The sequence below is a fragment of the Lissotriton helveticus genome, chromosome 4_1 (genome assembly GCF_964261635.1).
Source record: "Lissotriton helveticus chromosome 4_1, aLisHel1.1, whole genome shotgun sequence".
Classification (NCBI taxonomy): domain Eukaryota; kingdom Metazoa; phylum Chordata; class Amphibia; order Caudata; family Salamandridae; genus Lissotriton; species Lissotriton helveticus.
In genome coordinates, this window is record NC_136063.1 from 1,979,955,475 (window position 1) to 1,979,973,501 (window position 18,027).

Below are 18,027 nucleotides of genomic sequence, written 5' to 3' on the forward strand. Positions count from 1 at the left end.
TTTGCTATGTCACTCGGGGACATTGCTGGAGCTGGCCCTGGGGGGTGGCTATCCCCAGGGCCAAGGAGGTCTCCTAGAGGGAGGGTCACATGGCCCCCCTCCCAACTTGTGTGCAGCCCCAGGCAGGAGGTGATCCCCAGGGTTGGGGGCCCGAAATGGACCCCACACCTAATTGATGTATGCCCCGGGGAAGTGGTGTCCTCAGGGCAGTGTGGGGGGATCGAGCCCCCCACACTTCATTTTTTAAAAGTAGCCCTGGGGAGGTTGTGGTCTGTGGGGCAGCAAGGGGGGAAGAGCCCACCCCATGCAATTGTTTTTAAAAAGCCCCAGGTTGGTTGCAGTCCCTGGGGCTTATGAAGCCTCTGCCCATTGATTAATAAAGCTCTGGGCAGAAGTGAGTCCCCGTGGCAGCGTAGCGGGTGCAGGAGACCCCTCCATGCTTCTTTTAAGAAAAATTCTGCGTGATTCGCAGACCCTATATACATCTCACTGACATTTATTTTAAAAATGCGTTTTTTGGCTGTCACATTGTGAGACCCCCTTGAACAGCCCTAGGAGGTCAGGGTGTTTCTACCCTGCCCCTTTTCTCTTTTTTTACATGTTTTCTTGTGCCTCTGTGTGTATATATATATATATATATATATATATATATATATATATATATAATATATATATAATATATATTACCTACTGGCGATCGCCAGTAGGTATATATAGTTAGGATTTTTTCCCTATGGGATTTTTGAAAATTCTATGTCTAATAACTTTGGCGTTTGTGGACGGAATTGGCTGAAATTTTCTGGAAAATTGAACATTTTGTTTCTGAGCAGCCCCTGGAAATTTGGGGGGGTTCGTCCAGGGGGGGTCGAGAAAAAAGGGTGGTCCCAAAACGTGTTTTTAACATTGAGTTTTCCATAGGGCGGTTGGCCTCACTTTTAGCCCGAACGGCTGAATGGATTTGCATGAAACTTGGCAAAATTGTAGGGACTGGTAGCCCGATGTGCCTTTTGTAGGTCTCAATATATGTGCTCCAGTGGATTTTGAGAAATTAACGTTTAAAAAAAGATATATATCTGTAAGCGCGCTCCGGGCAGCGCTCCGGTCCGCGGACCTTAAGCGTACCGGAACTTCGCGTAGCTAAGCTGATTGGCTCTCCGGTGTCTGTCAACATTCTAAACAGTCCGGAGCGGCCGCCATCTTGTCTCTCGGTAGGATTGAGAGACAAGAGGAGGCCAAAACAAAGGGGGAAATAACCATAAGGGGGCATACTAGATCCTCCCTGACCCCCTAGGTTTAATGTGGAGGTTTTAAAAGGGCCCCGCGGGGCAAAAAAAACTAAACATTTTTTTTGTTTTTTTTGCGTGGGGAGCGCCCGGTCCGCGAACCGGGAAGCGTTCTGGGCAGCGTACTGCAATGAAAAATGAATGATAGACTTTTCAAATGCTGTATGTTAATTGATTGTTGGTTTTGTTGATTATTTTTTATTTTCTTTATTTTTTAAGCATTTTTTTTATTGTGATTGTGTTTCATAATTTATTAAACTTTCTAACATTTCATTGTCAGAAATTTCATAATTATCATTGAATATACATTGTAGTCTCTGAGGGTGTAAAATGTCCTCATTTTCAAGGAGGTTATCTACTGCTTGTACACATTGCAGTAGTTCTTTGTCTAAAGTTTCATCGAAAAATTCAATATCATTTTCATCATTGATTTCTTGGCTGCTCTCTTGCAGGACAATTTGAAATTCAACTTTCTGTTCGCCTTCCATTTTGCCTGAAATTTAGATTAAAAAAATATATATTAGTAGAGATAGGGCACTGTTGGGATTAATTTTGGGCAGTGTATAGTATCAGAGTGGAAGTAGGAATATAAAAAAGTGTATGTGATTTAACGTAAGTAAATTCATAATTATACAAGAGAAGCCTAACTCCAGAAAAAGTTTACCATATTAACTTATAGTGCACAATATACTTCAGTTTTAAAAATAAAAACTTACCTTTAGAAAGAAGTTGAAGGGATTAGTGAAAATCCTATTGAAATGTACACCAAGAAGTAGTAGTCAAAATGGCTGTGTTTTCTTCTCTTCCTTTATATATATTCAGGTATATAACCAATCAAATGTCAGGTAAAAAAAGTAGAAAATGAAAGTAACATTTTAATTGGTTGTCAATTCCAACACTTCAGATGTGTTTGTGAAGTAATTTACCTCACGGTATTTAGAGAGGTCTACAGGCTAAATGGCTAAATGGAATTCCAATCAAATTTGTGAAAATGGTAGGGATTGGTATGTAGTATGAGCTAGTCTATATTTGGTGAAATTGTCTCCAGTGGCTTTTCTGTGAACTACTTTCCCACCTTTTTTGATGGTGCGTTTCCCAGGGAGCGACCCGGTACGCGAACCGTTGAGCGCCCCGGTTCGCGAACCTTAAGCGTAACGGGAGTCCACCATTTTGTGTTTCGGTCGAATTAAGATACAAGATGGAGGGCAAATAATGTTCAGAATGGGTAGAAGGGGGCACGGTAGACTTATCTTGACCCCCTAGGTTTTGTGAGGGTGGCTGAGGAGGCCCATATGTGCGAAAAAAAAAAAAAATTTAAAAATTTCGCGAGGTTAGCTCCCGGTTCGCGTACCGGGTAGCGCCCCAGGGAGCGTACTTTGTTGAAAATTAGTGAAAAATGTTAGAGTAAAATAATAATTGTGAGTGATCAGATGTAGGGTAGCTCTGAGAAGAGCTTTTGGGTTTATGGTACATTTAGGTACTTATAAGTAGGTACCAATGCACATTCTTAAATTCAGAGTGAAAATTCTGTTGCCCTCATCTGAGAAGTGAACTCCATCTCCTCTGTAGATATCTTGCATGTAGTAACGCAAGTTATTGTTGTACAGGGAGCCCATTCCATGGTCTCTCATGTAAGCTGAAACAGATTTGTTTACATGCTTCCTCGACTTCTCAATTTGTGGACAAAATTGGTTTGACCACCTCCATTTCTGTCTTTGGCATATATTTGAATATACCAAGGCAGTCTGAGGAAAAAGTGCCATTAATTGCTCAAAGGTGTCCTTTAAAAGCATTTCCAGACCTACACCAGTCAAAGTGCCCAAGTCATTACCTCCACAGTGCACAATTAACAGGTCAGGTTTGGGCAAATGCATAAAGGTTTTCACCAATGGTATCAATTGGTGACATTTTAATCCTCTGTGGCCAAACCACTTAATTTCCACATCTTGTAAATTGAGGTTAGGTAAATTCCTGTTTTCAGTGTACCTTTGAGCCCAGTGAATATAACTATGTCCAACAATCCAGACAGAAAACATGGTGAGAGAAGGTTCTCCTGCAGTCAGATGAAGTGTGGCAATGAAATGGCAGTTGAAAAAATGAGAGTTTAAAATGAAAAAAACTGTGGAGTTTCTGTGTTCATGAAGCAGTAACAGTGATTGGTGGATTTTGATTGCTGAAAACAGAAAGTTAGGGTGCACGGATGAGTTATTTGAAAGATGTATTTTGAATGGTCAATAAAAAATCATTAAATGAAAGAATGCACTGGATATGCAGGTGCACTGAGAGTTCAGAGTTCAATTGCAACATTGTTGTGTGAACTTGCAAACACCAGAAGTCTTCCAAGAGGTGGTTGCCATGCAGAAAAGGCAGAAAGGGCAGAGGGGGGAAGGGTTTTCATTTGAAAAAAAGTGAGGGAAGAGTTTTGATTGGGTGACATGAGAGATATGTGTGAAGAATTACAGCATTTCTGTGCTTTTGATAGCTGCAGACTCTGGAGTGCATACCTTTTGCTCTGCTGAAGACAAATTGGTGTGTTTCTGAGACTGTTTTCAAACTCAAAGTATTTGCTAAGGTGAGAAAATATTTCTTTAATTTAGATAGAGAATAGTGTGCTTTAAGGAGAAAATTATGAATTATGTGGCGCAAATTGCTTGTAAATATGCTCCCACCTGTGCAAGGAAAATTTAGATTTTTAATGTTTGTGTTACATAGCCATGTTAAAAGTGATACAAACATGCTGCAAAGGCAATTAAAAAACGCTTTTATGTGTCTTAAGGACATTTTAAGTAATTTTCCCATGTGCAGTGTTTTGAAATTATGATTTGAAAATCGTTTTTGGGGAAAAGGAATTGTTTTTAAATTTATGACAAGGACATAATGGTGTATGCTTCTTTATAAGGCAATTGACTGTCCCTGATGTTATTTTTCCCATTTTAATGTAAGACCTTTCTCTGTGGCGCAAATTGCTTGTAAATATGCTCCCACCTGTGCATGGCAAATTTAGATTTTAAACGTTTGTGTTACATAGCCATGTTAAAAGTGACCCAACCATGCTGGAAAGGCAATAAAAAAACACTTTCATGTGTCTTAAGGACATTTTAAGTAATTTCCCTGTGGGCAGTGTTTTCAAATTATGAATTGAAAATCCTTTTTGAGGTAAAGGAATGTTGTTAAAATTTATGTGCGCCATATGCCCCCAAATTTCTTTTTCAGGGGTGCAGCAGGGTGTTATTGAGACACCCCTACACCTTTGGAAATATTCCTAATTTGCGATGAGCTAATTGCTAATTGCAAATTGCACCTTCTTTCATATGGGCATCCTGGCGCATGGAAATGAATGGGTAATTTGCAATTAGCAATTTGCTCATCGCAAATTTGGAATGGTAAAGAATCGCTATTTATTCCTTAAAATTCGCTATTTTGGAAATGCAAAATAGTTATATGATACATATGGCGGTTGATGTCTAACAAGATAAGAAGCTTAGGGATACATTTATGATGACTGGCGCAATGAAGTGGACATCACTTACTTCATTGGTAGAGCTTTACATGTATTATGTCCTCTGTATTCTTCATCAAGCGTAACTTTAATCTGCAATCCTGAGTAGGCCTCACCTTAAACAAACCTCTGGATAGGCCACATCTTATCGTCATCCTGAATTAATCATTTAAAATGCTAGGGACAGATTTATGATAGGTGTATGCCTCTTTTGCGCCACTTACAAAACACTGTGCATGGGGAAATGACTTAAAATGTCCTTAGGACACATGAATGTGTTTTTTTAAAGCGTTTGCAATTTTTTTGGGTCACTTTTAACATGGCTATGTGACTCAAACAGTCAAAATCTAAATTCACCATGCACAGGTGGGAGCATATTTACAAGGAATGTGCTCCATGGGGAAAGGTCTTATAATGTAATATGGGAAAAATGACATCAGAGACACTGAAATGCCTTATAGAGAAGCATACACCATTATGTCCTTGTCATAAATTTGCAAACCATTACTTTTCCCCAAAAACGATTTTCAAATCATAATTTGAAAACACTGCACATGTGGAAATGACTTAAAATGTCCTTAGTTCAAAATTTGCTATTCCTTATTTTGCGATTGCACTGAAGGATTTGCAAATTTTGCGATTCCTTAAATGCAATGTATCAAACAAAAAATATGTAAAAAATGACATTAAGGATTTGGAAACTACCACCAACTTCTAGTTTGTGGTAATTTGCGAATTCTTTTCAAAAAGCATTTTTTTCCAAAAAACAAAAGGTGCCATATGACGCCCATACATGCCCTTAGGGCATGTATGTGCGCCATATGCCCCCAAATTTCTTTTTCAGGGGTGCAGCAGGGTGTTCTTGAGATACCCCTGCACCCATGAAAAAATTCCTATTTTGTGATGAGGTAATTGCTAATCGCAAATTGCAACCTTCATTCCTATGAGCCTCCTAGCCCATGGAAATGAATGGGTAATTTAGCAATTTGCTCATTGCAAATTAGGAATGGTAAAGAATTGCTATTTATTCTTTAAAATTCGCTATTTAGGAAATGCAAAATAGTTTGATGGTACATATGGTGGTTCATCTGTAACAAGATAAGAAGCTTAGGGATACATTTATGATGACTGGCAAAATAAAGTGCAAATCACTTACTTTATTGGTAGGCCTTTACATGTATTATCTCTTCTGTATTCTTCATCAAGCGTAACTTTAATCTGCAATCCTGAGTAGGCCTCACCTTAAACAAACCTCTGGATAGGCCACACCTTATCGTCATCCTGGATTAATCATTTAAAATGCTAGGGACAGATTTATGATAGGTGTATGTCTCTTTTGCGCCACTGTGCGTCACTTTTATGATGCAGCGGCGGTGCAAAAGATTTGCTATGAGGCGACAAAATTACAAATTGATGCATTTAGGCAGATATGTCATGGTGTAAAAAAAACGTACCACATGAAACCGATGCAGCAGTGATGCAAAACATGCACCATGTTGCAAGACAGGCCTCACTTGGGGCCATATGTATCAAGCTAATTAGCATTCGCAAAGATCAAAATTCTGCGAATTTCGGCCTTTGCGAATGTTAATTAGACAAATGGTATGTATCAAACAAGTTTGATGCAAAATAAGGAGTAGCAAAATTTGCTATTCCTTATTTTGCGATTGCACTGAAGCATTTGCAAATTTTGCGATTACTTAAATGCAATGTATCAAACAAAAAATATGTAAAAAATGACATTAAGGATTTGGAAACTATTGTGGTAAATTGGTGGTAATTTGTGAATTCTTTTCAAAAAGCTTTTTTTCCAAAAAACAAAAGGTGACATATGACGCCCATACATGTGCGCCATATGCCCCCAAATTTCTTTTTCAGGGGTGCAGCAGGGTGTTCTTGAGATACCCCTGCACCCTTGAAAAAATTCCTATTTTGTGATGAGGTAATTGCTAATCGCAAATTGCAACCTTCATTCCTATGAGCCTCCTAGCCCATGGAAATGAATGGGTAATTTGCAATTAGCAATTTGCTCATTGCAAATTAGGAATGGTAAAGAATTGCTACTTATTCCTTAAAATTCGCTATTTAGGAAATGCAAAATAGTTTGATGATACATATGGCGGTTCATCTGTAACAAGATAAGAAGCTTAGGGATACATTTATGATGACTGGCGCAATGAAGTGGACATTACTTACTTCATTGGTAGGCCTTTACATGTATTATCTCCTCTGTATTCTTCATCAAGCGTAACTTTAATCTGCAATCCTGAGTAGGCCTCACCTTAAACAAACCTCTGGATAGGCCACACCTTATCGTCATCCTGGATTAATCATTTAAAATGCTAGGGACAGATTTATGATAGGTGTATGCCTCTTTTGCGCCACTGTGCGTCACTTTTATGATGCAGCGGCGGTGGAAAAGATTTGCTATGAGGCGACAAAATTACAAATTGATGCATTTAGGCAGATATGTCATGGTGTAAAAAAAACGTACCACATGAAACCGATGCAGCAGTGATGCAAAACATGCACCATGTTGCAAGACAGGCCTCACTTGGGGCCATATGTATCAAGCTAATTAGCATTCGCAAAGATCAAAATTCTGCGAATTTCGGCCTTTGCGAATGTTAATTAGACAAATGGTATGTATCAAACAAGTTTGATGCAAAATAAGGAGTAGCAAAATTTGCTATTCCTTATTTTGCGATTGCACTGAAGCATTTGCAAATTTTGCGATTACTTAAATGCAATGTATCAAACAAAAAATATGTAAAAAATGACATTAAGGATTTGGAAACTATTGTGGTAAATTGGTGGTAATTTGTGAATTCTTTTCAAAAAGCTTTTTTTCAAAAAAACAAAAGGTCCCATATGACGCCAACACATGCCCTTAGGGCATGTATGTGTGCCATATGCCCCCAAATTTCTTTTTCAGGGGTGCAGCAGGGTGTTCTTGAGACACCCCTGCACCCTTGGAAAAATTCCTAATTTGTGATGAGCAAATTGCTAATCGCAAATTAAACCTTCATTCCTATGAGGCTCCTAGCCCATGGAAATGAATGGGTAACTTGCAATTAGCAATTTGCTCATTGCAAATTAGGAATGGTAAAGAATTGCTATTTATTCCTTAAAATTCGCTATTTAGGAAATGCAAAATAGTTTGATGGTACATATGGCGGTTCATCTGTAACAAGATAAGAAGATTAGGGATAGATTTATGATGACTGGTGCATCACCAGGGATGTGTCAGTCATCCTGCGCCGCTGTTCCGCCACCCATGGTGTGCTGCATTTACAATGCGGGGCATCATGGGGCAAAAATGGCACAGATGCGTGATGTATCTGTGCTGTAAAGGTAGTGATTGCTGGAGTTGAATCGCAAGTGCGATGCAGCTCAAGCAAGGCTCAGGGGTGCCCCATCTCCACAATGTTGCGTCAAGACCTATGCCTGCTTAAAGTAGGCGCAGGGTTTTGACGCAGCTTTCTCCTATCTGATTGTAAATACGGCACACCATGGGTGGCAGAGCAGCGGTGCACGTTAACTGGTGCATGCCTGGGGATGTGCCCTTTAACATAAATCTGCCCCTTTACATTTAAGTATGTGCAGGACACACAGAGTCGGTGAGGCTTATCCAAGGTTAAGAAGAGATGAGTCCTGTTCACTGAAAAATTAGACATAGTCTTCACCTGATCAGCATTGCTGGACATGGCTAAATAATAGCTGCAAAATATTACTCTTGTTAAACAATTTTACTATTATAATCTCTGAGATTTGTCTCTTACTCTGCAACATCTCATTGTTGTTATCTTTCTTTAAAGATAAAGACAACATCAACATGAGTGACAATCTGCAATCAGTTGATTTTGACCTCATCATTGAACTTGTAATTGAAACATCAGTGGATGTTGATCCATTGGATGATTTAAATCCTGAGGATGAAGAAGAGCGTGATGAGGATGCAGATTTGTCCGAATTATATGACATAGGGTGGGAAGCTGACCTGCTTGAGCCTATGGAAATATAAACATTTATTTTTAAAATGTATAATTAATGAAAAGTAAAAATGTAAACCGTTTAATTTAAAAATAAAGACACCTTCAAAAACAGGTTATGTGTAGTGTCTTCAATAAAATATTAAAATATGCTCATAAAATTAGATCAGATTCACATATAAAATAGCACAGGTAACATAAATATAAATGTCATTTCTTTTCTGCTATTTCTGTATTGTAAATTTGCCAAGGACTAAAAAATCTTCTATTTAAAATGTCAAGTAGTGTGTTAAGTTTTTGATCATTGTTATTGATTTACTGTTTGGTAATAATGGTTAATAAAATTTGTTATTATATTTTACCACAGATTCAACTGCAGATCATTTCAAGATTTCACCATGCCAACAATAGAAAGACAGAGAAAGGCTGCAAAACGTCAAAGACAGCAGGTGAAACAAAATAAGCAGCAGTCCTCTAACAAAAAGATTTGTCAAGTCACGAAGAAAGCACCGGGTAAGAGCACAAAATATTTCATAAGAAATATGTGTAGTAAAAAAAATATTACTACACAAAATGTTTCAGTCCATAAAAAGAGAAGCAAATCAAATGGAAAGGAAAGGCCAATCAAAAATGTTCCTGCTAGAGCAAGAGATAAGTCTGTGCATGATAGTAGAAGGAAACAACAGTTTAGGGACATTCGTAAACGAATGTTCCGCAACAGGATAATTGGCAATTTGTTAAAAAATATTAAGAAAGGTCAACAGAAACTGGTTTTTTATAAGAGAAAAAAAAAAGTTGAGAAAGTTATTGATCAGGCATTTGAAATTAAACGTAAGTTATTTATTTTGATAATCAATAGAATTAGGAAGCTAAACAAGGCAATTTATGATTTCAAAAGAAATAGTAGATGGAAGAGAATAGTTAATCGTAATAATTTTTGTGAAGTTTTTTCTGGAGAATGGATGCATAGTTCAAGCTGTGAGGCATTTTTTAATGAGGAGAGTTATTTCCAGGATAATGATTTGGTGCATGCAGTTGACACCAGTGGTCGTGCTTATGAAGTGAAAGATGGTTGTCCAGTTGAAAAAGAAAAACTTGTGACAACAGAGACAGAAGAGGTGTTAGGTAATGAGGTTTTAGGAAGACGTGCTAAGGGTCCTGTGTACACCTGGAAGTGTAGTAGTATTTGCAGTGTGCGACAGGATTCCATCAATTTGCTTTGTGATTTTGTACGGTCATTTAATAAGAAAAGTTTGAAGCAGAAAATAAGGTTGTTGCAAGAATTAGATCCTTGCAGAGTGAGAGAAGTGACAGGTTTGCATGGTCATTCACTGGCTTGTCTTTCCAGGAGAGTATGCCAGAGTGTTTTTCATCATTTCAGGATGCTAGCAGTGCATCATAATAAAGTGAGGAAATTAGTTAGAATGTTGTATTATGCTAAGAGTCCAGCAATTATGCTTAAACAATTATGCGCTGCTCTTTTGCATGGTTCTGAAATAGATGTGAAGAACATATGTGAAGAAATTGAGTTTTGTTACTTTGGAAGTAAAGAGGAGAATGTTGAAATTGACCCAGAAGAAGAGGGTAATGTGGAAGATAGTGTACAGGTTTCCAGTACAGATAATTTCCAGAGGAAAATTGCGACGTTTCAGGTGAAATCAAGTGAGAGGCCTAATTTCACTTGTGTGTGTTGTCGACGCACTTATTATAAGAATCAGACTAAGTTAGTGGATTTATATGCAAAAAGTGAAAGGGAAAATAATAGTGAATGGAAGGATTTTGCAACATACTTGATGGTAGAAAATTGTTTTGATTTGGGATTTGATCAACGTGTGTGTACTTATTGTTGTTGCAAATTAAATCAAAATCAGATGCCTGCTAGAGCAGTTCATAATAATCTGGAATTGGTTGAGATTCCTTCTGAATTGAAGGATTTAAATACTTATGAATCTATTTTGATTCAAAGTATCCATCCCTTTCAGGCTATTGTGTAAGAATGGAGCCAAAGACAGGGAAATTGCCTCCATCAGATTTACAGAGAGGATTAAAGGGAAGAGTTGTTTATTTGCCTCTAGATTTGAAGAAAAAAATTAACACAATTGGAGTAGAAAAAGTGGAAGAGGAACCTCTGGTTATCTTAGTTAATGGGGTTCCGACAAAGAATAAGAAAATATGGCAAGATTTAGTAGATGTTAGGAAAGTTAAAAAGGCAACATTGTATTTGAAAAAAAATAATAAATACTATAAGAATGTATATGTTGCAGAAGAGGAAGTAAGTGAGGAAGAGGATAGCGATTTGTGTGCTGGTCAAATTGAGAAAGTAGAACCCTCTACTAGTGAAGAAATATATGAACATTATAGTGTTCATCCTTTGCATTCCAAGGAAGTCATGGGGAATGCTATTGAGTTGTTTCAAATGAAACAAGCCAAAGGGAGTCCCATTAGTGTTTGGGAGGAAAGTTTGGAAGCTCGGTGTTTCCCACAGCTTTTTCCAACAGGTCAGGGAGGAAGATATGATGAGCGACCTCATCAAATTCCTGCTTCTGAATACCGGACTTTGCGATTGTATGCAGGAGATGCTAGGTTTCGACAATGCATTCCCTATTTGTTTCATCTCCTGTTTGAAAGCGATCTGTCTGGACTGTCATATGCAGTTAACCACATCTTGAAAAGTGGTATACACATGCAAAACATCTCGGCAAGTGACTTTATGGATAAAGTCAATGTCCAAGACAGTATTTTGGATTCTCACCTGATTAATCTCATGGCGTGTCAGCGTGGTACTAATGAGTACTGGTACCGTCGTCATGGTGATTTAAAATGTATGCTGAGGAACTTAGGTACTCCCACATGGTTCCTCACTCTGAGCTGTGCCGAGTATGGCTGGGAAGACTTACTTGAATTTCTACGAGAGGCAAATGCTAACGTAGATAACATCGAATTCAAGACACCCGGAGAACTGTGCTCTTTGGATCCAGTCAATGTATGTAGGTACTTCAATCATAGATTTGAAGCTATGATGTCTTTCATCATGAATAAGAAGAATCCACCTCTTGGAGAGGTGTTGGATTTCTTCTGGAGAAAGGAGTACCAAGCAAGAGGTGCTCCTCATATACATATGTTGCTGTGGATCAAGGATGCACCTAAATTTGGAACGGATCCAGAAGACTCAGTGATGAGTTTCATCCAACAGTATTCTACGTGTGCTGTTCCAAACGCAAAGGAGAAGAAAAGCCTAAGAGAAAAAGTTCTGCGTTTCCAAAGCCATCGATGTGGAAAGTACTGCCGTCGTAAATTCCGAAACAAGGACAAGTTCTACACCAAATGTCGTTTCGGCTTTCCACGACCGGTGATTTCTAAAGGAAGAGTAAACAGTTTGATGTCTTCGCTGCGACATAATGTCATGAAGAAATCACCTAAAAACACATACAATTTGAAGAGGAACGAAGAGTCCAAGTACATCAACGACTACAACCCGGTGATTTTGTCCATGTGGAATGCTAACATGGATATACAGTTTGTGGCTGATAACTGTATGGCTGTGGCTCGGTATGTGACGTCTTACATCACCAAAAAAGAGAAGACAGAATTGAAGGATATGTGGGAGGACATTTCCCATGAAAAGAGCCTCAGCAAGAAGTTGTACAGTTTCAGTCTGAAGATGTTGTCGCATCGAGAAATCGGAGCGTACGAATGTTCTGACCGGTTGTCTTCAGCAAGTCTCTATGCCAAGTCCAGGAGTATCATTTGGGCGAGTCTTGGTCTTGCTGCAACGCGTAATCGAGTTCTCAAACCTGTGCGGGAAATTGAGTATTTGGCGGAAAAGGAGCCAAACAGTACCGACATTTTGAAGACCAACATGTTGGATACATATTATCCAAATAGAAGCAGTCACCTCGACAATGTTTGTCTGTATGAGGTTCTTCAAAATTACATATTCAAGAGGAACATCAAAGAAGATACTGAGAAAGGAGTGTATGCTGTAATAGGAAGTGAGGGATGTCTGGTCAAGCAAAGAAAATGCCACTTGGTAAACCATCGAAAACTGAGTGGCGAATCTCCTGAAAAAAAGGAGTTTTTCTATTTAGCACTTTTGCAACTTTTCAAGCCTTGGCGTGCAGAAGAGGAACTGCTTGGAGATTTCCTCTGTTACGAAGACTCTTTCAATGCCGCCAAGGAGACCATAGAATGTCCTGCTTTTCCCAAATATGTAGAAATGTTGAATGCGGAAATTGAGCAGAAAGCAACGATTGCAGCCGAGATTGCCAGAGACAGTTCTCAGGACAGTCAGAGTTCTGCTTCATTGAGTCAGGATCCACTAGGAGGACCTGTTATCGAAAATGAAGCTGCCACTGCCTTGAATGAAGTGGAAAGAGCCATGGCACATGCTCAGGAGGATGCGGTTAACTTAGAAGAGTTGGAAAGACAACTCAACGTTGAGCAGAGGAAAATATATGACAAAGTTACCATGCAAATTGATCATGGATTAAGTCATGACAAGAAAGAGTGCTCATGTACATCGTTGAAGCCTGTCCGACTGTACGTGAGTGGAGAAGCGGGAACTGGAAAAAGTTTCCTCATTAAAGCAATTTCATGCTATTTGCAGGAAAGGACAGAGTCATCGCTGTCTTGTGTTGTCACCGCTCCAACTGGACTGGCAGCACATAACATTAAAGGGATTACTTTACATCGTTTACTGATGCTGCCAGTGGAGCATGACAACAAATTACAATATCACAAGCTATCTGGAGATGCTTGTTTTGAAGTTTCAAGAATCTTGAGGAAAATGAAACTTCTTATCATTGACGAAGTAAGCATGGTTTCCAATGTCATGCTTGCCTTTGTGCATTTGAGAATGCAAGAAGTTCTCAAAACAGAGTATGATGTGTTATTTGGTGGCAAACACATCATTGTTTTCGGAGATCTTCTGCAGCTGACACCAGTGAAAGGGCAACCTGTGTTCAAAATGCTCACGCATGAAGATACCAGGAAGTGCCTAGGCAGCATTGGCAACGTCAATATATGGTTAAACTTCAATTATGCTGAACTGCATGAAAATATGCGTCAGGCGAAGGATGAAGTTTACAAGACTATTCTACAAGATGTTAGAATTGGAAAAGTGACCGAGCATGGGAAAGAAGCTTTACATGCACGATTACTGTCAAATTTATATCCAGAACAAGATGTTGTGCCTGAGAATATTTTTCAGAAAATTACTGATAAGAAATCTGGAATATGTTTGATGCCAACTCTTGCAGAATGTGCCAAATTCAACAACAAAATGTTGCATTTAGAAAAGCAAGAGATTGTGAAACTGGAAGCTATTGACAGAGTAGAGCATATGGGATCAACAATTATTTTGTCTGAGAATCTGAAAACAAAATTGGATTCATTAGAGAAGAGTATATCTAAAACTGCAGGTTTTGAAAAGACTCTGAATGTGTGCTTGAACTGCCGTATAATTTTAAGAAGGAATTTACATGTTGAAAGAGGTCTGGTAAATGGATCAATGGGTAATGTTGTTGATTTTGTAAATTACAGAAATATAGATGGAATTGAATTTTTAAAAATTAAATTTGATGGCATTGAGGAAGTACAGCTAATTGGTCGTTGCTCTGCTAGATTTTTGCTTGTAAAAGACTTATATGTTCGCCGTAAGCAGTTTCCTGTTTGCTTGGCATATGCGGTGACAATCCATAAATCGCAAGGTTTAAGTGTAGACTGTGCATTGGTGAATATTGGCAGTTCTGTGTTCAAGGAGGGTATGGCATACGTGGCATTGTCACGAGTTAGAACTTTATCGGGATTGTACTTGATTGAGTGTGATGTCACAAACATTTGTGCGGATCTAGATTGTGTTAAGGAATACAATAGGTTAAGAAGAGAGTATGCGTCACATTTGCCTCAGTATCCTTTGTTTGAGAAACGTGTGGTAGGCCGGAAACGAAGAAATGTGACCAATACTGGGGAGGTTGTAGCAAAAAGACGAAAAGTCGATGAACCTAAAATTACAAGCAGAAACAAAAAGGATTCTGTTGAAGATGTTGTTGGTTTTCAATTTGAAAACAGTTCTGGTGTCAACTGCTATGCTAATGTAGTGGTTAATGTTTTGTTTTCTCTAGAAAATGTAAAAGAAGAGATTGTGGTCAATTCTGATCAAAGATTTTGCAGTTTGTTAAATTCTGTGTTAGAGAAATGTAGCACTGATAGAAGAAACATAGAAAGTGTGTCTGAAATTCGAAATCTGTTAGACAGATGTTCAGGCCAAACACAATTCTCTCAAAATATTCAGCAAGATTGTCAGGAGTTTTTATTGTATATGCTTGATGTATTGCATGCTGAAGGTGTAGATGTAGATCAGCTGTTTGGGCTTTCTTATCAATGGCAGCATGACTGCGAGAACTGTATGGTATCAAGTACTACTAGTGTAGACTCAGAAAGATTTATATATTTAACTTTGCCAGACAGTAAATCAGTCTCCTTTAATAAGCTAGTAAAAGCAGCTGATCACAACATGGAGTGTAGCCAATGTAAATCTGAAATGATGTCCACATTATTTATACGAACATATGGCCAGTATGTCATTTTAATGTTCCAACGATGTAGGCCTGATGGAACAAAATTGACAACTTTAATAAAAAATTTTGTAGCTTCGCAGTTGTCAATATCAGGAAGGACTTTTGTAACTGCAGCAATTATATATCATGACGGCCCTTCAATAACATCAGGACATTATTCAGCTTATTTAAAGTGTAGAAATGGCTGGTCATTCTGCAATGATTCTGTTTTAATTTTCAAAAAAAAATTGCCATATGACCTTAAAAACTCTTACCTGGTGTTTTTAAAACCAAAATTTTAGGGAAAGAATCTCGGGATGTGCTCTGAGGAATTTCAAGAAGTTCTCATGGCTCCTACACTATTTGGCCTTGAGGATAAGTGTAGTACAGAGACATAATTTTTTACCATAACACTGGACGTCATGGAGAAATACATGCACTTTGAATGAGTTCAGAAAAACTATTTCTTTTTATAAGCTAATTGAAGCAGCCAATCAAAACATAGAGTAGAGGGAATGTAAGTCTGCAACGCTGTCTACTGTTTTACATTGCTTTGTGATTGAAAGTGATGTAGAGAATTAAATAATTGTAGTAGTCATAGAGTTAGTGTAAGTCTGCGTCATAGTAAGCAGTATCAGTGTCATAGGAAATGTAGAACATGACTGAGCAAGAAGGGGAAGATATTACTATTCCAGGATTGTGAAAATGATCTTCAACATTTTAATTCTGAAAGTTGCGGAAATGCCAAATGACGGGATTGGCTTACAAGAAATCCAAGAGTTATAAATGGGTCTGACAAGATTTGGCCTTGTGGAAACTTGTGGTAGAGAGCAAGAAGTCATTTATTGCATGTAACATGTTTTTAAAAACGATGGAGATTTTCTTTCAGAAAGTGGCGGGCTGAAAGTAATAACAGCACAAAAGAGTGTAAGCTGTTCATAGGACATCCTTTGACGTCATGGAAAGTAAGTTAACTTTAAGGAGTTCTGAATTCTGATTTCTTATGTTGTATGGGTTTTTTAAACACAATCATTTTGATTGTGTTTTTTTTTCCCCGCTGTTATATGATGAATACCTTCAAGTCACTGTTTTTAGTGAATTTTGATACATTCTGAGAACAGCAAAAATAAACCATTTAACATGTATAATTAATTCTGTACTGTTTGCATTTATGATGTATATGTAGAACTGTGTAGGAGGCATGGAGAAGGTTAGGCTTCTGTAAGTGTCAAAGTTGTTGCATGCAGTGCTGCACTTCTGCGTATTCTTTCATATGCTAGACTACATCTGCACAATGAGATACCTAAGCAAAGGAAACACAAGTGATGTGATTGTGAAATGAGCAAAATAAATTGCACGTATTTCAATTACATCACCTGTGTTTCCTATCATTACGAATCACATTGTGCAGATCAAGTTTAGGTCTGTCCAGGGAAACATAGGAGGTTTGGACTTTGTTCAAGAGTGCAGTGGACATGACTCACTTCATTGGTAGACCTTCACATGTATTATGTCCTCTATTCTCTTCAACAACTCGAAATTTCATCTGCAACCCTGAGTAGGCCTCACCTCAAACAAACCTCTGGATAGGACACATCTTATTGGCATCCTGAAGCAATTATTTAAAATTTTAGTGTCTTGCGACACTTTTCTGAGACAACAGCAATGCAAAAGATGCACCATGTTTTAAGATAGGCCTCACTTCATCTGCATCAAGATACTGTTAGTTTAAAATGTATATCTTTAGGACTGTGTAGGGGGCCTGGAGAAGCAGAAGCTTCTGTAAGTGTCAAAGTTGTTGAAAAACTGTTTGTCCTTCAATCTTTTCCCTTGTCTTTTGTAATTTTTAAATACATGTTTTAATATTTTTGAAATGTTTGTTCTCTCTTTCACAGATTGAAAGTATAAAAACAAAAAGTGAGTAATTTAACGACAATTATAAGGTAAATGCTTTGTACTCTTTTCGTTACATTTCTATCACATTCACCTACTATTAGTTCCACTGCTTCATTTCTTTAACCCTAAGTTTCCTGCCTTTGCTACTTCCCTCATTCCTTTCTCTATTACCTACTTACTCAACTCCTTCCACTCTTTTTCTCAGTCCCTCTCTTCTCATAGTTCCTCACTCTTGTTCACTCACTCCGTCTCTATTACTCTTAGTGTCTTTGACTGATCACTCTATCACTACTTGTTCATAATGCTTTCTCTGTGTAGTTGAAGCACACTAAGGGGCATATTATGAATACAGCCAATAAAATTATTGCTCTTTTTATTGGCAGAAAACTGGTGCAAAAGTGGTTTTAGCGGCAGTTTTCTGCCGCTAAAAGCAGCTTTAGCGACACATTTCTGCCAATAAAAGCTGCAAAACTTTTATTGCCTATGTTGATGATATGGCTCTATGTTACTTACATTTCTTTGCTGTTTCAATTAATCTTTTTCTGTTATTTTTTGTTTTCTGTTTTCTATTTTTTCTCTCTGTTATTCCTCATGTTTTAATCTTATTTTGAACATTCACTCACATTCTCCAAGAAACTCTTCTTTGTTAATGTTATACTCTCTTTTTTTTTTCTTTCACTTCATTATCTATTTTGTTTTTCACAATTATACCCTCTTCCGTCTTTTCTTCGGTAAATAGATCTATTAAACAGTATCTCTTCTTTACTCCCTATAGCTGTCTTTCTTTTAACATCACTCTC